Source organism: Choloepus didactylus, chromosome 9 (genome assembly GCF_015220235.1).
Source record: "Choloepus didactylus isolate mChoDid1 chromosome 9, mChoDid1.pri, whole genome shotgun sequence".
NCBI classification, from domain to species: Eukaryota; Metazoa; Chordata; class Mammalia; order Pilosa; family Megalonychidae; genus Choloepus; species Choloepus didactylus.
The window spans coordinates 82,385,054-82,409,553 of NC_051315.1; the positions used below are offsets into that span (position 1 = coordinate 82,385,054).

The 24,500-nt window shown below is 39.3% G+C and overlaps 1 long non-coding RNA gene across 1 annotated transcript; it reads right to left on the reverse strand.

Moving 5' to 3' along the window:
- Positions 1-447: 447 nt before the first annotated feature.
- Positions 448-14,562, reverse strand: LOC119544797. The gene is made up of 5 exons (XR_005218920.1): positions 14,457-14,562; positions 13,663-13,720; positions 1,969-2,062; positions 1,515-1,590; positions 448-572 (listed from the first exon to the last, which is right to left on the reverse strand). It is a non-coding gene; the product is annotated as an uncharacterized LOC119544797 (long non-coding RNA).
- Positions 14,563-24,500: the final 9,938 nt, after the last annotated feature.

Sequence of the window (24,500 nt, forward strand, 5' to 3'; positions counted from 1 at the left end):
CTTTGCATGTATTGCGAAGGCAGAGCCTCAGCCGAGGGAATGTAAGTGAGATGGGAAAGAAAGAGCACAGTAAAGAAGATGCCAAGGTTTTTATTCTCAGCAACTGGAATGATGGTGCTGTCATCAACTGGGCAGAAAGGCTATGGGTGGAACAGATTATGGAGGTGAGGTGAGGAAGTTCAATTTCTTGGAGAGGCAAATTTAAGAAGAGGTATTCCATAAGCAGTTGGGTGTGTAAGCCTACAGTTCTGGAGCAAAGTATGGCCTAGGGCTAGAAATGGTCTCCTAGAAGCAGCAGCAGCTGGCACCAGCTTTGGTTTTAAATAAGATTATTTTTTTCCCATTGTACCAGGCCTTCAAATTAATAAAATCTCTTTCCAAAACAAATGTACTTGCTGACATTGAAGCACATTTTCATTTTCTTATAAGATTTAATTAAGATAAAGTAGCTAAGTTAACACAAATGATTGTTAACAGAATTAAGGATCCTTAATACATTTGTTCATAATTCTTTGGTCTTCCCCCTGAGTTTTGAGGAGAAGCAGGACATTGTAGTATTAAAGGTGTGAGCTCTGGCAAGAGACAGAACAGGATTTCAGTCTTGGTTCCATCACTTATTAGCTGTGTAGCCTTGGCAAATTATTTAACCTCCATGAATCTCAAGGTAAGGAATAATTCTAGCACCTACTGTACTTAAAATTTTTGAATAATATTTTCTCTTAGGACAGTACCTGGCAATTCATTCATTCATCCATTCAGCAAATAATTATGATAACGTATTATGTGACAGGTAGGTACTAAGTATAAGACAATGAATAATAAAACCTGCCTTTTTCCTTAGGTAATTTACTGTATAGGGAGAAAGCAATTTATAAAAGAAGAAACCAGAATTCCCAGTAAACTTGTAAAAACTTGCTCAATCTCATTGATTAGTGAGAAACAAAAATTAAACTCACATGAAATATATCCTTTCACACTCATTGGTTTAGGAAAAAAAAAACCCTACATAATACCAAAGTTAGGTGAGGGTAATGGGAGAAACAAGAAGCCTGTTACAGTGAAGGTGGGAATTCAAACTGTGCCACTACTCTGGAGGTCAGCTTGACAATACCCAGTGAAATGGAAAATGTGCATCCCCTACAACACAGACGTTCCACAAGTAGGAATGTGAACCAGAGAAATTTTCACACTTATAGGCATGCACAGGGTATTTACTGCAGCATTTGTAGTAATGTTGAATTTATACAACCTAAATGTATAGACACATTTGTGAACACAACCTAAATGTCCATCAGAGGGGGGATTCAAACAATGAAATACTAACAGGATTTAAAAATGAATGGAAAACATAGGTCAATGTGGATAAAACTCCCTGAGAAAGATGGGTGAAAAAAGCAAGTTGCAAAAGACAATTTCCTTTGTCCAATTTAAACAGCATGTGAAACAATATTCTATATTCTTCTATAATAAAATGTAAAAATATGTACAGGAAGGATATAGAAGAGAACGGTTACCTCTATGGAGGCAAAAGAGGAATGGAATGGACGGGACAAGGAGGGAAGGTTTAGCTGCATCTGTAATGATTTTCTTCTTTTTTTTTTAAAAAAAAAAAAGAGAAGCAAACACAACAACATGTAAGCATTTGTAAAATCCAGGAGCTTACCCAGTGGTTGTAGTTTCATGTATTTTTCCATATGTTTTAAACATTTCATCATTAAACATTTTAAATCAGAGTAAAATAAATAACAGGGAAGTTAGAAAAGGCTTAATAAGAATATCTGGAAATAGGGGAAAGCTTTCAAACAAGCTTTGCCACACTCAGTCCGTACCCTTTGATCTATCAACACTCATGGGAATGCATAGCCCTGTGAATATTGTGTGTTGTGTGTTTCACAGTTAAGGGGCCTCTCATTCACAGGACCCAACGGCATGGGCAAATCACACCAGCAGAGAGCACACCCCTCTCACCCCTCCTCCTTCTGCATCTGCCTCTTCTTGTGCTCCTTCTCCCTTGCGCATGATGTTCTGGCCCAAGCTTCTTTCTTGTTGAAGCTGGTAGAAGCTAAGGAAGAAAACAGTCCCAGGCAATTTCTAAGTGGTAAGCATTTGGACTGAGAATCATTTTGAGCCCTTGTCTATGAAGCCAACTTCAGCTGAACCAGCCCCAGACCCACCCAGTTCTTGCGCACAGCCCCCGTGCCTTTTGGACATCATGGCCCATGACTGCTCCCTCCCCACAATGCTGCTCAGAATCTCAAGATGGTGTATAAAACAGGTGAAAGTGGAGCTTCTCTGTCTGGTTAAGGGCTGGAGAGGGGTAGGTGCAAAACTGATGGATCCAAACCCAGGGAAGCCCAGTTTGAAAATGATTCTAACCCAGAGACGATCAAAGTCTATCAAAAGTCTTTCCTTGTTGCAGTGCATGTGTGTGCAGTGGGTAGATCTGATGGCTGGAACCCCCTTCCACATTACCAGTGATCTTAGAGATCTCCTCCAGACCCTGAAGGCTCCTCAGGGCACAATTTGAAAATCACTGACTTGTCTGACCTCATTTATTCCTTGTGATACTCTGTGATACTTGTATGCAGACTAAGTGTTTTCAACTCCCCCCCTGCCCCGTAACATTTGGTGAAACTGAAGCCAACGTCCTGCAGGTAGTAAGTGGTGGAATCAGGAAATCTCCTTCCAAAGACACAAATTAAAGTGTCCTTCAGCCGAGACTCATAAACTGCAGCAGCTTGAAGGGTGTTGGTTTCTGGGAGCTATGGTGACTAACCAAAAACGAATCATCTCTCAAGTTGGGGAAGCCCACTCTGGCACACAGAAACAAAGCCAATTATAGCTCTTGGGGAAGCAGGCCAAGCAGGGCCAGGCTGAGCCAGATCTAGGATTAGTGCTCCTCTCCTGGGGAGTCCCATTGTATCCATTTTCTCCTCCTGCTCCTCCTCTTCCCCTTGCCAGCTGACAGTCACACAGGCTGCCAGGCGTCTGGTAGAAAACGCACCACCGAGCAGCAGCAGCGGCAGTTCTTCCGGCTGCCCACCCTGTCCCCCTGACTGGGCTCCGGCCCCGAGGTGAGGGGGAGGGGGCAGGATGGGTGAGGGTCAAGCCCTGGAGAGCCGGAAGAGGAAGGGCGAGGGGCAGGGGCGGGAAATGAGAGAAGCGGAAGCTTGTTATTTAGGCAGAGAGATGGTTGGAAAGGTGAGGGTGTTCTGTAACAAGTTTGAGAAGCAAAGGCCGTGTTGGGAGATGCTCGTGGCCTTTGTTCGAGGGTCTGCCTGGGAACCAGATTTCAATGGATGCTCTCTCTTAGAAAGGACTCTCTTCTGGAACTATAGCTAATTGAAAGGTGAGACGAAGGGCCAAGAAACTGACCCCAAGTGTAGGGTTGGAAGCAATGGGGACTATCTCGGGTCCAGAGAAAACTGTCTTCACCCTTGGTGAGGGGAAACAGATGGGGCGCGGCTGCGACGTCAGCTCTGGAGGAGGAGAGAGCGCCAGACCCTGCGGAAGCCACGGGAAACGGAGGGGAGGACGGAGACACGCACCGGGTCCGGCACTTGCAGGCGTTCAGTACCAATTAAATAAGGGGCTTCCACGGCTCACGGCTGCTGGGCTGGGAAACAGGCCAGGGAACAAGCTCCGCAGAGCAGTGAGCGGAGGCAGTGCTAGCCCTGGGGATGCAGCTCACTAACCCAGACAGGGGTTTGTTTAAAATAATGGTACCCTCTCCTCCTCCTTTTTTTTTTTTTTAATTGAATCTCCCAGCAAACATTTTTGAGCATGTAGGCATCTTCACATTCAAAGATTTGCTAATTTGTTTTAAGATATTGTTTTCTTTTATAGAATAGAAGGATAATACCCAATTAAAAAAAAAAAAAAAAAAAAAAAGAGGACAAATCCTAAAATGTCCCCGGAAATTTCAAGATGTCCTTCACCAGAATCACTTTTATTCCTTTGGTTTTTCTTACTTTCCCTGAGGAAATACAGCATGAACCTGTCTCCCCCTTGTGGAATCTTATCTCTCAGTTGTGTAGCATTAAGAATAAAATTTCTTGTTACCTTGTCTTGCTGTCATCTTTCTTTCCACCAGAAAAGGGGACATTATTGTAACTATCAAAGAAAAAGCTTTAAATTTCTGAACTGAACAGGTGTTTTGAAATAAACTTTTAATGTAACACTTGATAATACCAAAATTTGATGCTTAAAGATTTAGCGTTAGTATAAAATTACTTGATTCTTAAAAATTAGTTTGAATTTCTTATCCATTTACGGTTAAGGAAGGAAAAGAAGGAATTTGCCTAAGGACCATGACAAAACTAAATTTGTTTCCTAGCTCAAACTCTAAAGTTCTCTGCAGAATTGTTAGCAATAACAACGTAATGCAATAGTTAATATTTACCGATTGTTTGTTTCTTGACAAGCACTAGGCGAAGCACTTCATGCAAATTATCACACTTGGTCTTGGCAATAAAATTATTAGTCTAATTTTACAAGGAAACTGAAGCTTAAAAATACTAAGTAACTTGCTTAAAGTCACACAACCAATTGCTGAGTTTTAAACTGGATTAACATCCATGGTCCTAAATGGAGACCGAAGAAAGATGAATAATAGAAACAAATTAAATGGCTCTCCCTAATTTTGGCTTTTGGAAGATCAGCTGAAGGATATATAAATAATCTGTAGGTTTGTTTTTAACTCCTATAATATTTTGAAGGATAATGGGCTTTGTAGATAATGTGGGTTGATTATATTTTATAATTATTTGCAAGGTTAAATTCAACTTTTTAAACATGAAATACTTATGATTAATAATAAAAAGACATTAATCCCCTCCGAGATGTCAGGAGGTGGAGATGGTTGCCTTATGCCACAGTGCTCCATAACTGCCTCCAGCCACTCCCACCCTGTCAATCGCTGGTTGCTCCTGACACAGATATTACAGACCAGCATGAATGTGACATGACAAAGCTGCATGGCTGATATGGAAACCCCTGGAGCTGGACAATAAGAAAGGGTAGGGTAACAGAGGCCCTTTTGAAACATGATAAGTCATTTTGCTAAATATTCACTATGCATCTTTGTCAATTTTCTATAAAATGTCATTTCTGCTATCTTTAAACTGAATTTAGGACTACATAGAAGAAACGGAATAAACAGATGTTACTAGTGACCTGCATAGAACTGTGGAACATCCATTGCTTGGAGATTTCTTTCCTCATATTACATGATAGTCCCTGAGATAGCAGCTTACACTGACTTACTGTAAATATTGTATTTAAAGGGGTTTAGTTTTAGTCAATGGGTCTTGTGCTGGTTTGGATGTATTACATCCCCCCAAACGCCATTATCTTTAATGCAATCTTGTGGGGGCAGAGGTATTTGTGTTGATTAGGTTGGAATCCTTTGATTGAGTGTTTCCTTAGAGATGTGACCCACCCAATTGTAGGTGATAACTCGGATTTAATGTTTCCATGGAGATTTGGCCCCACTGATGGGGTGGGTTTTAACTGGATCACTGGAGTACTTCAAAAAGAGCCACACAGGCCCAGACGGAGCTGCAGCTGAGAGACACATTCTGAAGACGACCTTTGGAAGCTGACACTGACATTTTGGAGAACACCATTTTGAAATGCAACCTGGGAGCAAGAAGAAGCCAGCCACGTGCCTTCCCAGCTAACAGAGGTCTTCTGGATGCCAACGGCCTTTCTCCAGTGAAGGTGTGCTACTGCTGATGCCTTACCTTGGATGCTTTATGGCATTAAGACTGTAACTGTGTAACCACAAAAGCCCCTTTTATAAAAGCCAATCCATCTCTGGTGTTTTGCCAGCGGCAGCATTAGCAAACCGAACAGGTTTGAACACAGCGTATCAGGATGATTTCAGTTTACAAAACTAAAAACCCAACTCAACTGACTTAAATAAGGGGAGAAACTTATTTTCTTTTGGAAAAAACAATGTCCTAAGGCAGCTTCAAGTTTGGTTAATTCGGAGGTAAAATAACATCATCAAGTGTGGTGGTTTGGAGCTGTATGCACCCCAGAAAACCATGTTTCTAAACTTAATCAATTCCTGTGGATGTGAATCCATTGGAAGGACTTTCTGATGAGGTTACTTCAGTTAAGGCGTGTCCGACCTCAATCCAGTAGGATCTTAATCCTATACTGGGGTTCTTTATAAGCAGAATGAAATTCAGACACAGAGAGAAAGCCAAGGAAGCAAGAAGCTGAAAATCAACAGAATCTGGAAGAGAACAGAGAGGCCAAGAGAGACCGCCGTGTGCATTGCCTTTTGACAGAGGAACCAAGGACCAAGGATCACGGGCAGCCCAGCCTCAGAATGCCAGCTTTTGGGTAGAAAGCATCATCTTGGTAATGCCTTGATTTGAGCTTTCTCCTAGCTTGAAAACTATGAGCTAATAAATTCCCATTGTTTAACCCAACCCATTTCCCAGTATTTGCTTGAGCAGCCAAGGAAAGTAAAGTATCAAGGATTCATGTTCTTTCCATGTTTTCACACTGCCTTCTCATCCTGTCAGTCTTATCCTCTAGATTGCTGCACTCATAGTTACAAGATGGCTGCTGCAGCTCCAGGTGTTACATGCAGACATGCAAACATGCAGTAGAAAAAGGGATTATTTGTTCTGTGGATTTTTTGGTTTTGTTTTTTGTTTGAGAATGAAGGAATAACTTCCCCAAATCCCCCAGATAATATACCTATGTCTAAAACAATCACTGGTAAGGGAATTGTACCTCCATGATTGGCTTGGAGCAACCAAGATTTATTCTTGAGTCACATAAGTCTCAAGATGTATTCTTGAGAGGGATTGTCTCCAGAATTAAATAGGAGCTTTACCATTATTTTTTTAAGAAGACGGGGTGATGGCTGCTGTGTTAGGAACCAAAAATCATCTGCTATATATGGCATGGAATATGTGAGTATGTGTGCATGTGTATTCTTTTAAAAAGCCATTTCTTTTAAGGATCCTATTTATAGAACCCTTCTCAACTATTTGGAACGTAACTTGGCAGAAATAACCACCACATGCAACACCTATAAGAACTTTGGGTGAAACACCTCACAGTAAAAAAAAAAAAAAAAGAAATCTTATAAAACATCAACTTAATTGGCGTTAGGAAATTATAAAGAATAGACAGAGTTTATTACTGTCACTTTGTATTTTAGTCTAAGGATGGGCATTCCCGAAGCAACTTTGCTAGCAGTTTCCAAACCAACAAAAAGAAAAAAGCCTAAAAAGTCTTTATTGCAAAATATGTTCTGTGACTGTAAAAGTAATTTTATATGATCAAAAATTTTAAATATTTACCATACTACCTATATGTGTGTGGGGTGAGTGACAGAGTGAGAGTGAGAAAAGTGACAAAATGAAATTGTAGTTGTTTAGGAAAAGTGCTCTTGTTTTCAGAAAATAAAGCTCCAAGGGTTTGTTTAGAAGGAAACAATGAAGGGACAGCAAAATTCGCTGCATGTGAAATGAACAGGGGCATAGTTATGGGAATGGAAAAGAGGCGAGGAAAGAGAGGAATAAGAAATGAGCAGGGCAGCAAGGCAGGGAACTACAGCATGAATTAAAAAAAATGTTCAACCAGAAATTCCTGTGGCAAGGCAATCAGAAGACTTTTACAGACAAGAATGTCTAACACTCCATTAGAACTTGTTATGTTGCTGATAAATGATCTTCTTGAGTCACCCCAAACCTCTAAGTCTTGCCTCATACCTTGATGCCTTGTGTGGGTGTTTGGGGAAATAAAAATGGCAAAATTCCTCCTCTGGTTCAGTGCGGAGGGAGGAAAAGAGAAACAGCATGGGTAGTGACTTGTACATGAGACTCAGAGTATAATAGGAAAAGAAACCCAGCACCAGAAGTGACTGTGAGAAAGTAAACCTTAGAATGCACAGAAATTATACCTGGGTTACATTGATATAATGAAAAATAATTGGGAGAACATTGGTTATAGTTTTATGAACTGCTTTTTTTCATGTATCATAAGCATTTTCTATCATTTTAAAAATATACTAAATTAGAATTCTCAAAAACTTTATTATGCATTATATTCTATTCTGAATCAAAAGCACACAAAATTTTCTAGGCTTGCTGCTTCAGATAATAGTGGAAGATAGATGTATAGTCCTTATAAATTCATTTGAGTAGGAATGGACAAGTATTTAATTTTTATTGTGTACCTATAAATACCTAAATGCTGAAATAGCCAAAGACTTGCACCCTTGAATTTTAAAATAGTAAAATTGCATAAGATAAAACCTCAAAATAAATATGTTGAGCTGAGTTTAATTAGTATGAACAATTAAAACAGATTTATGTGGTTGTTTTTCTTCAAAATCTAGTTTCCTCTTACTTTTATGTTAGGCTTACTTCAACTTTTGGAAGTAGGAGTTAAGATACAGATTAAAAGTCTGTATAATTTTTTAAAAATTATTGGCTATAGAATTATCCTGGTAGATGTAAGCTCTTATTTTTTGTTTTCCTTTTTTTTCTTAAGGTAAAATATTGATCCTGAATATCAGATGTTAACCCTAGACAGTTGCACGGCCCTGTGATGACACATGCTTCAAAGCGTCAAGCTGAGCACTCAGCTCAGAACCGGGGCTTATGACTTGCTCCCCTCTTTCCTTCCTTCAGATGACCTCTTCTCTGACTGTGACCTGTTGGAGATTATGACCTCTAGCCCTGAGCTTTTAGAAGCTTTATGACTATTATCATGTGTATGTCCAATAATTTCTATGTTTAAGAGTTTGCATGAGTGTGCCAGTTTGAAAGTATTATGGCCCCTCAAACGCCATTATCTTTGATGTAATCTTGTGTGGGCAGACCTATCAGTGTTAATTAGATTGTAATTCTTTGAGTGTTTCCATGGAGATGTGCCCCATCCAACTGTGGGTGATGACTCGGATTGGATAATTTCCATGGAGGTGTTGGCCCACCCATTCAGGGTGGGTCTGAATTAAATACTGGAGCACTGTGTAAGATCAGACAGAAGGAGCAAGCTGCTACTGCCAAGAGGGACACCTTGAAGAAAGCACAGGAGCCGCAGATGAGAGACAGTTTGAAGACGGCTGTTTTTAGTTTGCTAATGCTGCCGGAATGCAAAACACCAGAAATGGATTGGCTTTTAAAAAGGGGGTTTATTTGGTTACACAGTTATAGTCTTAAGGCCATCAAGTGTCCAAGGTAACACATCAGTAATCGGGTACCTTCACTGGAGAATGGCCAATGGCGTCCGGAAAACCTCTGTTAGCTGGGAAGGCACGTGGCTGTCATCTGCTCCAAAGTTCTGGTTTCAAAATGGCTTTCTCCAAGGACATTCCTCTCTAGGCTGCAGTTCCTCAAAAATGTCACTCTTAGTTGCACTTGGGGTATTTGTTCTCTCTTAGCTTCTCCAGAGCAAAAGTCTGCTTTCAGCGGCTGTCTTCAAAATGTCTCTTACGTGCACTGAGTTCCCTCTGCCTGTCAGCTCATTTCTATGGCTCCACTGATCAAGGCCCACCCTGAATGGGTGGGGCCATGCCTCCATGGAAATTATCTCATCAGAGTTATCACCTGCAGTTGGGTGGAGTGCATTTCCATGCAAACAACCTAATCCAAATGTTCCAACTTAATCCCCACTAATATCTCTGCCCCACAAGATTGCATCAAAGAATATGGCTTTTTCTGGGGGACATAATACATTCAAACCAGCACATTCCACTCCCTGGACCCCAGAAAAACATATTCTTTCCAAATACAAGATACATTTATCCCATCACAATATCACAAAAACTTAAATCATTTCAGTAACAATAGTGAAGTACAAGATCCCATCAAAATCAATTATAGGCGTGCTCAGTCCTAAGGCATACTTTTCCTTTACTTATGGATCTGTGAACTTAGAACAAGTTATGTGTTTTCAACATACAAAGGAGGGACATTCATAGGATAAACATTCCCATTGCCATAAGGAGAAACTGGAAGGAAAACAGGGTTCACAGGACCAAAACAGTTCCTAAAACCCGCAGGACAAGCTCCATTAAATTTCAAAGTCTGAGAGTCATTAACAGAATGATGTTGCATCCTTGGGGCTTGGAGAGCGGGAGTCTAACCCCTCCTAAGGGCCTTTGTGGCAGCCTTTTCCTCTCTAAATGCTGGGGTGAGTTCTCCAACATATCCACACATTGGGGAGACCACCTTCTCGGCCCCACCCTCCTCAAACATCGAGGCAGCACCCGGATTCTCTTCCATCTCCAGGGCACATGCTCAACCCCTTAAAAACAGTGGGGTGGCAGTCAGGATCTCCCCAATTCCCTGGGAATGTGCTCCACCCTCTTTGGGGCCTGGGGTAGCAAAATTCTTCCTGAACATTGAGGTGGAAGGCCCACCCTCCATCTCTGGAGCAAACTCACCCTTTCCATGCATGTGGGCCACTCCACTCTCCCAGCCCAAGGCCTCTTGACTCCAGACCTCAACCTCCATGGCTCTGTCTTTGAAGAAATTTTTCCTTCAGTTTGTTCCTTGTCTGTCTCCTCCAGTCCAGGCTGGCAGCATCTCTGCCTATAAAGATCTCGCAAAAATTCTGTTGGCTTCATATGAAGCACACAGGGGTCAAAGCCATCAGACAATAGGACTTTCCACAAATCCTTTCTGGAAAACACCATCTCCAATCTTGGCCCGTATTGAAATAGTGTTTGGGTTCCAAGTTTGGTTAAATCCTCACGCTGGGCTGTAGCTTCTGGGATTCCACCCCCTGGAAGCCCATAATTTTATAAGCCATCAGCTTCTGGTTTCTTTGAACCCAAGAGTTCAGTTCTAAGTTTATCTCTCTCCTCTCGCATTTTACTATAAGCTGCAAGGAGAAGCCAGGGTACATCCTCCACACATAGTCTGGAGATCTCCTCAGCTAAGTATTCCAGGTTGTCACTTTCAAATTCTTCCTTCCATCTGACACCAGGACTCAATTTTGCCAAGTTCTCTGCCATTTTAAAACAAGGATCGCCTTTCTTCCAGTTCGCAACAACATATTCATCATTTCTGTTCAAGGCCTCATCAGAAGTATCTTTAGAGTCCATATTTCCACAAATAGTCTCTTCAAAGCAGTTTAGGCCTTTTCTGTCAAGCTCCTCCCAATTCTTCCAGAATCTTCCCCATATCCATTTAAAAAGCCGTTCTAACATGTTTGGTATTTGCACACTCAGCAGCAAAAGCACCCCACTCCTGGTACCAACATCTATTTTAGTTTGTTAATGCTGCTGGAATGCAAAACACCAGAAACGGATTGGCTTTTATTAAGTGGGTTTATTTGGTTACACGGTTACAGTCTTAAGGCCATGAAGTGTCCAAGGTAACATATCAGCAATTGGGTACCTTCACTGGAGGATGGCCAATGGTGTCCAGAAAACCTCTGTTAGCTGGGAAGGCACGTAGCTGGCATCTGCTCCAAAGTTCTGTTTTCAAAATGGCTTTCTCCCAGGACATTCTTCTCTAGGCTGCAGTTCCTCAAAAATGTCACTCTTAGATGCACTTGGGGTGTTTGTCCTCTCTTAGCTTCTCTGGAGCAAGAGTCTGCTTTCAACGGCTGTCTTCAAAATGTCTCTCATGTGCACCGAGTTCCCTCTACCCATTAGCTCATTTCTATGGCTCCACTGATCAAGACCCACCCTGAATGGGTGGGGCCATGCCTCCAAGGAAATTATCTCATCAGACTTATCACTTACAGTTGGGCGGGGCACATTAATCCCCACTAATATGTCTGCCCCACAAGATTGCATCAAAGAATATGGTTTTTTCTAGGGGACATAACACATTCAAACCAGTACAGACACTTTATGGCCTTAAGACTGTAACTGTGTAACCAAATAAACCCCCTTTTGTAAAAGCCAATCCATTTTCTGGTGTTTTGCATCCTGGCAGCATTAGTAAACCAGAACAATGAGCAATCAAACACTCGAAATAACCTAAAAGCCTGCCATTAGGTGGCTGGTTAAATAAAAGATGGTATATTTTTACAATTGGAATATTAGGCAGCCCTTAAAAATCATGTTTAAAGTAAAATATTGAATGAAAAGGAAAATATGTAGCTGAATATCATTATGTAGAAAAAAGCAGGTTATAAACTAGTATCGTGGTATGATACTGCCATTTAAAAATATATGAATATACTGTATATGTAGAACAAAAAGATATCCTTATAAAAATATTAATGTTTATCTCTGGGTGATGGAATTACAGGGTTCTTTCTTTCTTTTCACTTATTTGTATTTTGTAAATGTTTAAATGTCTGTAACTTCTGTTACAAGAGAAAATTTAAATTTATTTTCAAGATTCTTATTAGAGAGTTTGGGATTATTGCTTTTGTCTCATAAATAAATCAGTGTTGGAGACCCTTGGCCTTTTAAACCTACTAAAAATGCTAAGATTGTTTAATATTTTAGATGTATGAGACAACGATGATTAGCTTTTTCTGGAAGCCCCATCCCTCACCCCTTTGTCTGTGGCAGTCCTGCTAATGATGTGACTTGATGCGCTGTCACCATAACCCTGGGGAGAAAGTGCAGCTGGGTACATTTTTCTCTGGGACTAGGATGGTGTGAGAAGACGTGGTGTCCTTTAAAAGAAGTGTTGAGATTCTTTTTAAAAATCCTCCCTCATCCCTAAACAAAAATGCAAGCATGTATGGGTGTGTGCAGTGTGTATGTATATAGGGTTTTTCAATAAGAGAAAATTATCATTAGAGCCAAGTATTGCTTTGGGCTACTGTGGGCCATTCTTGCCTCTTTCCTGAGCTCACAGATGGACAGAATTATGTTGCCTTAATAATAAGACTCTTAAGTGCCAGCTGTCATACAACATGGCAGCCCCTCACGCTAACAAAGCCCTCATTAAATGCTTTGCTCGGAATAATTTGCCTGCTCTCCCTGCCTTTCCAGCAACTGACAACTCAGATCCTACCCACCCTCCCTGCAGACCCTCATTGGACACCATTAATCACTAAAAGAGAAGTCTGTGCTCTGCTTGATGGCATGGTAATTTTTTCAACACTGCATGTAGTCATATTATTTCTATGCCCTGTTTCAAAAGTTCTTAAACAAGGTTGGTGGCTCACATCCTGTGCTATCATTCACTCTGTGGCAAAATAATAATTGCTAATTTTCTTCTTCAGAGAACCAGAGCTTTATCAGGAATAATATTATGTAAATGACTATGCAAATGTCAACCAGAAGCGTATTGGAAAAAAGTTCATACAAAAACCATCAAAACACATCCAAAGTTGGCTGAAAAAAACTGAACATTTTAAGCTGTAAGGTCACTGTGGTGGCAAAGGGAATTTATTGCTAATAAGAAATTTGCAAGAAAGCCTTGCACTCTTAAACAAAATAAAAGAGGTAGGGCATCCATTAGTGTTTCTCCTAGCTTAATTTATTTATGAAATTAAGGTTGTCCTTGCCAACTACTAAGTCTTTTTTTCTTTTGTACAGTGTCTAACAGTCCAAAATACCTAATGTTCAAACTTCCATTAGCATTAAGAATTAAACCTTTTTTTTCATATTCTATATATTTTCTTATTATTTTTAGCATTTTCATGTTGAATATTATTGGGAGGAAATGTCTAGAAATACAAAGAAAAATGTTTAATTCTTTCAAAACTTACCTTTTAGGGTAGACAAGAAAGTGTGTCTTTAAAAACTCTGCTACCCTCAGGATGTACCCTTGAGGAAATTAGGAAAAGAACATGATTTCAGTTAACAAATACTGGAATTGAATCCTGTCTCCCACAAAAGGCATGTTCAGGTCCCAACCCCTGCTCCTGTGGGTGTGAACCCATTTGTAAATAGGATCTTTGAAGGTGTCATTAAAGGTGTTCCCAAGCTGAATCCAATCTGACTGAAGTATTTATAAGCAAAGGAAATTGGACCCAAAAGGAGAAGCCACTGGCAGCACCCAAAAGCTGGAGGTCACTAGAACCAGGAAGAGAAAGGAGAAGATGCCATCATGTGCATTGCCATGTGACAGAAAAGCCAAAGGCTGAGGCTCACTGGCAGTCAGCCCTGTAATGCCACAATCTTTGGGAAGAAAACATCACCTTTCTGATGCCTTAGTTTTGAACTTCTCCCAGGCTCAAAACCATCAGTCAATAAGTTACCACTGTTTAAGCCAACCCATTGTACGGTATTTGTTTTAGCAGCTGGGAAACTAAAACAACAAGATAAAAGGTATAAGCCTGAAGATTTTCTTTTCTTTTTTTTTTTAGGTCAATTCTTTAGATTCAATACAAGAGTATTTGAAAGACCCTTGCTTTGAAATCTACTGAAACAAAATTGATACATAAGACTGACCTGTATGATAACAGGAGAGAGAGAGACGAAAAAAAGCCGTTCTGCCCTAAAATATCTCACTTACTCTAGCCTGAAATTCCCACCAGAAAATCCTCAGTATGCTACAAACCTGTTGCCAGGAAGTTGTGATCCACGGGACCAGAGGAAGTCAGGCTGGACTGCCTGCAACAGAATCACACCGAGGGTGGGATGGCGGGTAGGGGAGAGGAATGTGGGGGTGGGTTTGCTTACTGAGAATGCAGATCTTGGGGCCCCATCCAGCTCTACTCCATCTGAACGACTATGTTTGGGGTCTGGAATTTTCATTGTCATCAGACTCAGTACTCTAAAGGGCTACATTAGAGCAAGAGATAATCTGTTAGTTCCCTAATAGAGGCCCCAGGGGAAGGAGACAAAGGAGAGAGAAGTTTAAGACGGGAGAGTTGAGGGGCTTGTAGGAAAGATGAGTCAGGGAGGGTTAGGACGCAGAAATGAGATAGAGAATGACAAGAAACTTCAGTGACTTGACAGTTTTGTCCTAGGACAGACATATTCTGAGGTTTCGGGGGATATAGAGCTGTGTGCCCTAGGATTTGGAGTCGAACAGGCCCGAGGAGGACCGCAGTCAGTAGCTACATTAATTCTGAACCCCCATCTCAGAACCTCAGTTTCCTCATCTGTGAACTGGGTTTCAGAGTAGTTGTTATGAGGATTAAAAGTGGCAGGATAGGGAAGATGATGTGACACAATGGCTAACTGTGTGGGTGTGGATATTGGGCTTCCAGGCATCAGGTCTCAGCTCCACCACTTACTTACCTGGGTGACCTTGGTAAGTTGTTTAATCTTTCTACACTTCAGTTTCCTCATATGGCCACTGGCACTAAAAAATTAGTGCCTACTTAGTAGGGTAGTTGGTGATGGTGGGGAATAAATGAGAAAATTGCTGTAAAGAATTTATAACAGTGCCTAGCCTATACGAATCAACTCACTAAATGCTACTTTCCATCCTTCTTTAATATAAAGCAGCTGGCACCTGGTGGGAATTTAATAAATGAGAGCTATTATTCGTAGTAACAATCACTCCCAGCTTCAAGTCATGCCCTATTAGCGAAACCCTTTTGCACAACCCTGGCTGAACCCCCTCCTGATACCTTGTCCCTAATTTATCATCATAGTGCTATTAAGGTTATTTGTGATATCATCTGGCTAGAAGGGTTATTGTGCTGTGGTATACGTGCATATAATTGGACAGAGAAATCTCTGAATGTTTTATGAAGGGGCATGGGTGGAGGGGCTGATGGCCTGGGGTGGGAGTCGGTCACTAGCAGGGATTCCCACCCACCCCCTTGTGTACAGAAAACGTGGCAGCTGTGTCAGCAGCACACTTTAGTCAATAGGAGCTGAGCACTCAGCAGGTTATGGACACACACAAAAAAATGAAAATCCAAAAATTGTACTCACTGATGAAAAATCTATTGAGTTCTTCTGGGAGTCTGTTGAGGTTGTTTTCCCCCTTGAGTCAAGCTCCTCAAGAATAACCATAGTGATAGCTACTTCTTTTTCAAGGCTGGAAACAAATGCAATATTTTTTTTCTCTGGTGGATACTGTTTTTTTTTTTTTTTTTCAGTTAATAGTTTTTTGTTGTTGTTATTAGAGAAGTTTTATGTTTACAGAAATATCATGTATAAAATATATAAAACACAGTTCCATATACCATCCTGTTTTTAACACCTTGCATTAGTGTGGTACATTTGTTATAATTCATGAAAAAACACTTTTATAATTGTGCTGTTAACTATGGTTCATCATTTACAGTAGGGTTCATTGTGTTGTGCAGTCCTGCTTTTTTAAAATTTTTAATTCTAATAACATATATGACCTAAAATTTCCCCTATCAACCACTTTCACTTATATAATTCAGTGCTTAGTTACATTCATAATGTTGTACTCCCATAACCCCCATCCTTTACTCAAACTACAATCAACCCAAATTCTGTGGTAATTCTGCACTATTAATCATTGACTCCCCAGTCCCCACTCCCAAGATAGCCCCCAGTAACCTATATTCTAGATTCTAACTCTATTAGTTTGCATATTCTAATTATTTCATATCCGTGAGATCAAACAGGATTTGTCCTTTTGTGTCTGGCTTATTCCACGCAACATGATGTCTTCAAGGGTCATCCGTGTTGTCATGTGCATCAGGACTTCATTCCTTTTTTACAGCTGAAACATATTCCATTGTATGTATATTTTGTTTGTATTTTGTATGTACAATGTATGCAACATTTTGTTTATCCATTCATCTGTTTATGGACACTTGGGTTGCTTCCGTCTTTTGGCAATTGTGAATAATGCCACTATGAACGTCAGTATGCAAACATCTGTTGGAGTCCCTGCTTTCAATTCTTTTGAAATACTGTTTTTTAATCCCTCCTTTTCAACATCCACAAATTTGAAATCAGTGCCCAGTTTGTTATCTTTGGTTGTCACATAGACCCTGCAATCTTTGTAGAAAAATCAAGAATACAGGAAAACAATTTAACTTTTGCTTCATGCAGGACACTGATGTCACTTACTATTAAATGAAAACTGGGGTGGGGGGGGGCAGCATTGTACTCATTAGTATAAGAAAGAGAAGGAGAAGGGGAGAAAGTGTGCAGATTATTACTAGAATCTCAAGCTGTGTCTCACTTTCGGCAAATATAACATTAGAAGTCCTTCTTGGAGAGTCTGAATGGCACTTAGATGAGTTACTTGGTCTAAACATTACAAACCCGGCTGCCATAGGTCTATGTGTCTATTAACTGGATTCTGCAGACCTGAAATGACCAGATCTTATATAATTTGTGTCTAATGCATTTAAGGCTTTGAAAGGATGCCATAGATAACATTGTTGGTTAGAGATACTTAAGGAAACTGAGGTAAATTCCTCTCAGAGCTGAAGCCAAGTCCCATACTAGACAAGAATAGCATCCTACCAGGCATGGGGGTCAGAGGCTCATCTAAAATCCTCCCAAGCATGGTTCTTTTTTCATTAAACAAATACGATAGGACCACAAGCGCAAGTAAGTATAAGCCACAAGAATGCTTTTAATTAATGAGAATTGTTAAAAGAGGAAATAAGAAGACTGTTGTTACCAGGAAAATAATTTAAAAGCAGTTATTTCTTGGATCAGGATAAAATTAATGCTGTATTAAAGTTTCAGACAACCTTTATAATTCAAGTGAACAAATATTTACTTAGCTCTTACTGGGTACCAGATACAGTGCAGATACTTAGGTCTAGAGTGACCAACAAAAGGATAGAGCTGCCTTCAAGGATCCTACAGTCTAGTTGGGAGGATTAAAAAAAGAAAACTAAGCAAAGCACGATCTATAATGCAAGAGTGCTTGACAACTAATAGGTGGCGATTTGTGGACTCTCTACTAATAGCTACAGAGAATAAAAGATTTTTAAAAGGTAATAGAGGAGAGCATCTTGAAGACGGCATTGGAGTTGGACCTTCAAGGAAGCTTAACATTTCAACGAAGACGTGAAGGGAAAGCTCTTCTGAAGCAAGGCACATCAGGAGCAAGGTGTGTAAGAGCTCAGTATAACTGGACTGCAGACTCTGTGTTTGGGAGAAGTGAGACGTCAGACAGGTGTCACATTTAGGATCCTGGACTTCATGAAGCAATGGTGAACCACTGACTAGGGGAGTGACATAAAGTGGTGTTTTCAGGGAGCATAATCTGTTTAAGTTGGTTAGGAATGACTACAGCAGGAAGGGTCTGGAGGCTGGAGATTAAACAGAAAGGTACGGTTAGAGTCTAAATAGGAAGTGGCCTAGTCCAGAACAGGAGTATAATCCACAGAAACAGAAAAGCAAGAAATTATAAATTATCAAATTTCATGGTTTAGAAATGAATAGATCAATGAAAAAAGTATTTGAGTAGCAGCTAGAAAGCATCTGAGTAGCTATTGCTAGAGTCTGAGGCTACAAACTAGTAGCTTCAATCAACTCAGTAAAGGTAAACACATGCCTAATACTGTTATTTTTTAAGTAGTTCTTTTGTGAGAGCCTCTAGGGACAACATAAACCTAAACCTAAAAAATACATGCATACCATTTAGTCTGCATGCATGTTCATGTATTTTATTTTAATTCATTCATTAATTTTGGAGTGGAGAGGAGCTTTTAGTAGAGTAAATTAGTTTGAAAATGGCAGACAGTATTGTCAAGTTTGAAGTTTAAAGAGGAGGCATGATCCATTACTTGGAATATTATTTTATTTTTTTCTGAAGCACAATTTCTTATTCCAGAGGAAAAAAAATTAAAATTATGATAATGAATATGTGGCAGATGAGGCTTAACTTTTTCTCTTTTGGAATTCCTGCCACACTTGAGTGCTGTTATCTGTGACTATTATGAAATAAATTACAATAAGAGCTTTGCTTAAGTGTCCCAAAGAAAGAAAAAGGAGATTAGAAAATGAAGCTTAATATGTTGGATCTCATTTATGGTAATCGTGGGTATTGAGAGTAGAAAAGTAACCTGGGTATTTAACTTGGAATTTTGGGAGGTGTAGGAGGCAGAAGTTAATCATATGATACAGACTGCTTCTATATACATATATATATACATATATATATATCATTTCTTATTTATTGATGCTGGTGTTTCCTCTTTCTTCTGCAGTTACACACAAGAGAAAAATAAAAGAACTGACAATAATGGCTTAGCTTCTTGGTCATAATCCATTGTGGGAGCATATGTTCCATATAATATTTATGAGCGATGATCTTTGTAGTGGGTAGGAAAGTGGTCCGGGGTGCTGTTATGAATTAGCAGGTGCATATAATTATGGATCTGTTTCCCTGAGCAATTATTATTTTATAGGCAATCTAAGATCTTTAACCTTTAAATATGATGTTACTAAAGAAGTCACACAGTCTTTGGAGAGCCCTCAGCTCTCAGAGAGGATGTCATGAGACATTAAAATATGGTTCCTCTCCCATTGCACTCTTTACTTGCTCAGAAAAGCTCTTGTATACTATTTGCTTAATATCGGTCTCTTACCATTAGTCAATAAGTTTCATGAGGATCTAGGTCTGGCTATCCAGGTCTGACCATTTCTTTGAGCTCCAGATTCCTATATCCAACTGTCAAGTCAACCACTTTGCTTGGATATTTAGTAACCAACTCAAATTCATCAGGGCCAGAACAAAACCTTATCCCAAGCAAACCTGCTTTCATCCAAACTTCTCTATCACCATGTTTCTCAGGCCAAAGACCCAGGAGCCATCTTTGACTCTGCTCTCTCCCTCGTACCCTATGGCCAATCTATCAGGAAGTCCCTGTCAGGTTTAACCTTCAGATATATCCTAATCTATCCGCTTCCCATAATGAACACTGCTACAATCCTAGTCCAACCCACCATCATATATCTGCAGCAGGCTCTGAAGTTGTCTCCCTGACAGGGTGATAACTTTAAAAGAGTAAATCAGGCCAGACCATTTCCCTGTTCAAAAGCCTCGGTGGCTTCTTGCTGCAGTAACAGTCCCTTACCTGGCCTACGAAGACCTTATGAATATCTTGACAAAGGAGACTGACTAGATCTGAGAAGAGTTCTTGTCAAAGGCTTGCAAAAATTCTGTGTCTCTCTGAGAGCTAGTCTGTCTTATTTATTATGATATCACCAGTACCAGAAAGGTTGGCTAGAACCAAGCTTGAGTAGTGGACACTCAATAAATAACTGTTGGTTGATGAATGATTATGGTCAGCATTATATAAGTCAAATATTTGTAGTCAACAGTGTAATCGAGACCAGGGCAAATCCAGATTACTTATACAACTTGGCAAAATGGATGAAGAAAAGGAAAAAAACAAGGTCAAGTCTATTTATTTAATGTTTTTATATATAGGATGCCCTTTTAACGTAGTTAGGAATGCACTGTAGTCTATAGATCTCATCATCACTAAGGAACTGTATGACAGTTTTCTCAATTTTTTATAACAGTAATAAAATATTCCTAGAGACAAGAAGAGGTAATGTTTGAAGGTACATTTCTAGTAAATTTGTGCCTTAATTTTTGCATGGATGACTCAGACTTGCAAGTTTTGCATATGAATTTGAATATGGGAAAATTGCAAGTGAGAAATTTAGCTATCTAGCTAATTTTTTACTGTATGCTGTGGTAAATGGTGAGTGCAAACAAGATCACTTTCTACATCAAGCCCCAAATCAAATGCAGTTTTATGAAATGGGACATACACAAAATCTTAGTCTAAATGTTGGGCAAAAAAAATAATAGAATTAATCCTCTGCCTTAGGACATTTCTTCGTCAAGAGCACATCTCCACTCTTTTATAAGGGGCTGACAACTGTCCTCTTCCATGGTTGTAGTTATCAATGAGCAAGCCTGCTTATTGCATAATTTAATTCAGCTATCTTTCTTGCCCATTTAAAAACACTGTACTAAAAACTTTTATAAAGGAAACTTTTAGCTTTTCTTCCCTCAGGATTGCTATTAATAAGCAAACCAAACCAAGGAAGATTTGAGCTATTTTAAAATATGTAACCCATAGTAATGAATTAATTACCATATAATACTTAAAGCTTTGATTATTCGTACATGAGAGCTTCCATTATTAATGATTGCTTATGAAATTAATCTTTCTAATTTCCATTATGATTCAAATTAAGTTGATTAGTTGGTCTCATGATTCGCATTTCTATCAACTTCTACTTTTAATTTCTGAAGCATGAAACGACATAAAATGTCTTTGGGGGGAAAGCATTTAAAATTAAAATTTTACTTTGATGCACTAAGTAAATGAATTGAATTAGATGAATAGTAATTGAACTTTGTTTTCTTTCACACACTGTCCTCTGGTGTTTAAATGTCTACATTGCATGCTAAAATGAAAACTCAAGATCAGCTGTGAAGAGTTACTATCTTTATGTTTGATCTATACTTATCTGCCTTATGGAGATTTTGACTATATGGATAAAAAAATTCAATGACATGAAAACTAAGTGCTTTCTAATAACACAAACTAAAGGCTTATAGAAAGCATATTTGTGTTAACAGGATAGAGAGAATCTTTTTAAAAGTGCACAAGAAAATTTGTTTAAAGCAAAATCACTCAGTATTGAATAGTTGACTTGATTTCCCACCCACTCCCCTAGATTTTTTCCTTAAGACTCTGTAGAATCTTTGACAAAACAAAATTTGGGGATGGTTTACTGTGGGCATAAAGAGCAATTAGGTTCTCAATTAGGGATCTGTGATTATTTGGGAATTCTGCAATCCTAACAAATATTCCCTAATTGTTTTAATTGAACATTTTTTCCCACCATCTTCTCTTTCTTGATTTGAATTGAAATCAGAATTAAACATTTTTTTCTATCATGTCTTTGTTTCAATTTATTTTACATACTGTGCTGGTTTGAAGCTGTTATGTACCCCAGAAAAGGCCATGCTCTTTCAGTCCATTCCTGTGGGTGCCAACCTATCGTGGGTGGACCTTCTGATTAGGTTATTTCAATTGAAATGCAACCCATTTTATTCAGGGTGGGTCTTAATCCTCTTACTGGAGTCCTTTAAAAGAGGATAAAACACATACAGAAAAGAGATAAAATTAAGAGTTGCCCACAAAAAAAAAGCCCCAGAGAAGCTAAAAGGAGCTGAAGCAACGAAACCAGGAAAGAAAGGCCAGCAGATGTCACCCTGTGTCCTGCTTCCTGACAGAGGAGCCCAAGCTCGCCTGTAACTGGTCTTCAGAGAAGGTATCATTCTGTTGATGCCATAATTGGGACATTTTCATGGCCTTAGAACTGTAAATCTGTAAGCTAATAAATCCCCATTGTTAAAAGCCAGTCCATTTCTAGTATGTTGCATTTCGTCAGCTTTAGCAAACCAAAACACATACATAAGACTTATTTTAAGTATCTTTTGGATTGAAAGCTGAACTTGTGGGTTTAAATTGTTTTTATTTTTGTTTATTCTTCTGAACAGGTTTTCCCCCCATTTTCTTCTAAATGATGACTGAACGAATGTTGATTATTCAAATGTCATGATCTAGTTTTTTCTTTTCCACTTAATCTGCTTAAATTTCCTTAAAAAAAACACAAAAACTTCCTATTTTGAAATACTTACAAATTTACAGGATGGTTACAGAAGTAATACAAACCACATACAGGAAACTCCAGCATACCTCTACACCCTCAGATATCCAGATCCACCAATTTTAGCATTTTGCCACATTTGCTATATCATTCTATCTATCCATCCATCTATCAGTGTGTCGGTGTATCAATCATGGATCTAGTTTTATTTGTTTAGTAGAGTTTAATGAGGAAGCCCAGTGAGGTCATTTGACCAACGTATGAGAAATGATAAATGTTAGCTTAAGAAAATTTATAATTTTATTGCAACATGTTTTCAAAGGGCAAGTCATTCCAACTAATTAGCATGATGCCATCAGGGGAAAGCTCCTTTCTGGGAGCCATGTGCTTCTTCAGGCAAATGTCTCTCTGAAGCTGGAAGAACACTAATCAGACATATGAATGGGGCCATTCCCACACTGGGAGTGAGGATGGACCAGGTGACTTCTTAAATGACACTAAGAGCCTGTGACCCAGAGTATCCAGTCATAAACTGATCACACAGGGCAGTGATATATGACACCCAGCAAAACCTGTGTAGTGATCTCCAAAACATGAGACGTTTCCTTTTAGAGTGATTTGTACCAGCCATCACTTGATACTATGTCTTGGAGGAACATAGAGGATTTATGAACTGGAAAAGGAATCCTTCTTATGGGTCATCTGTCTAGATATACTCAGCCCTGATGGTAACATCTAGGGTACTCTGTTTTAAAGGTTCATGAGTACAAGGAGCATGTCTGGATTTGCTTATTATCGAAGCCCCAGTTTCTAGCAAGGTGCCTGGCATGTAATAAGCATTCAATAAATATTTGTTCTAGGAGTGAGTGAGTGAAAGTTGGCATAGCAAAATCCAAAGCATCCAAATGTTTCAAATGATAACAAATGACAATATATAGATAGTTAACCTTAATAACCTTCTACCTAGGAAAAGCATTACCCTGAAATTTGTGAGGACTAATAGCTTCATTTTAATAAATACAGGTAAAGAAGTTGTTAAACACTCTAGCTAGAGACTAGACAAATTTGTTTATGAGGAATTCCTGCTGACTGACTATTATGGCCTGGTGAGGTCATTATGGTTTGAGGTCTGGCACTCAGCTCAACAGATTCAGAATCTGAATTATGTGGCTTAACCACTGATGCTACTGCTACAATCACTACCTCAAAATTACTGCTACTATTGCTACTACTATTACTACTATTACCACCACCTAACAATTATTGGAGATAATCATGTATCAGATTCAATGTCTTATATACATTATCTCATTTAATCCTCACAACAACTCCCTTGGGTCAATATTAGCTTTACTCCCATTTTTATAAATGAAGAAACTGAAGTTCAGAGTTGTTAAGTAATATGCTCTAAATCACACATCTATATCAAAATAAAAAAAGAATGCTAATTTTATTTAAGAAAAGAATGAAACTTGGGTATTGCAATAATGGCTTTTTTTTTTTTTTTTTTTTTTAGTTTCTCAGTATAAGGGGGAAAAAGCCAATTTATGATTACAAAACTTGCAGTTTAATATAAACATTTGATCTTGCATCTTTGTGACTATAGACCCAAATGTCTGTGTTTTGAATGTGAAGCTCCAGTGCAATGGCCCTCCTTCCCCTCTCCCCTTGCACCCCTTCATAGTACCCTGGGGAGTGAATCTCTCTTTAGGAAGGTGCTGTCTTGTACTGGCTGCTTCTCTGCCACTGTGGAAACTTCCAAGGCCTTCATTCTGGGCAGAGGGAGGATGTGGAGGCCTACGCTTGATTACCTTTAGCGAACTTCTGGAGAATAACATGAATTAGATTCCATGGCTTGCCAGACACTAACAGCGTGCTTCAGCTCACAGTCCTCCAGGGGAGACCAGGCCTACCTAGGGCCTCAGGAAATATTCATTTGGTACAACACTATTGATGCAAATATTTCGTTAGGAAATAATAAGGTAATAATAATAATGATAATCACTGAGCACTTACTATGGGCCAGGCACAGTCTAAGTGCTGACAGACAGCCTCTCAA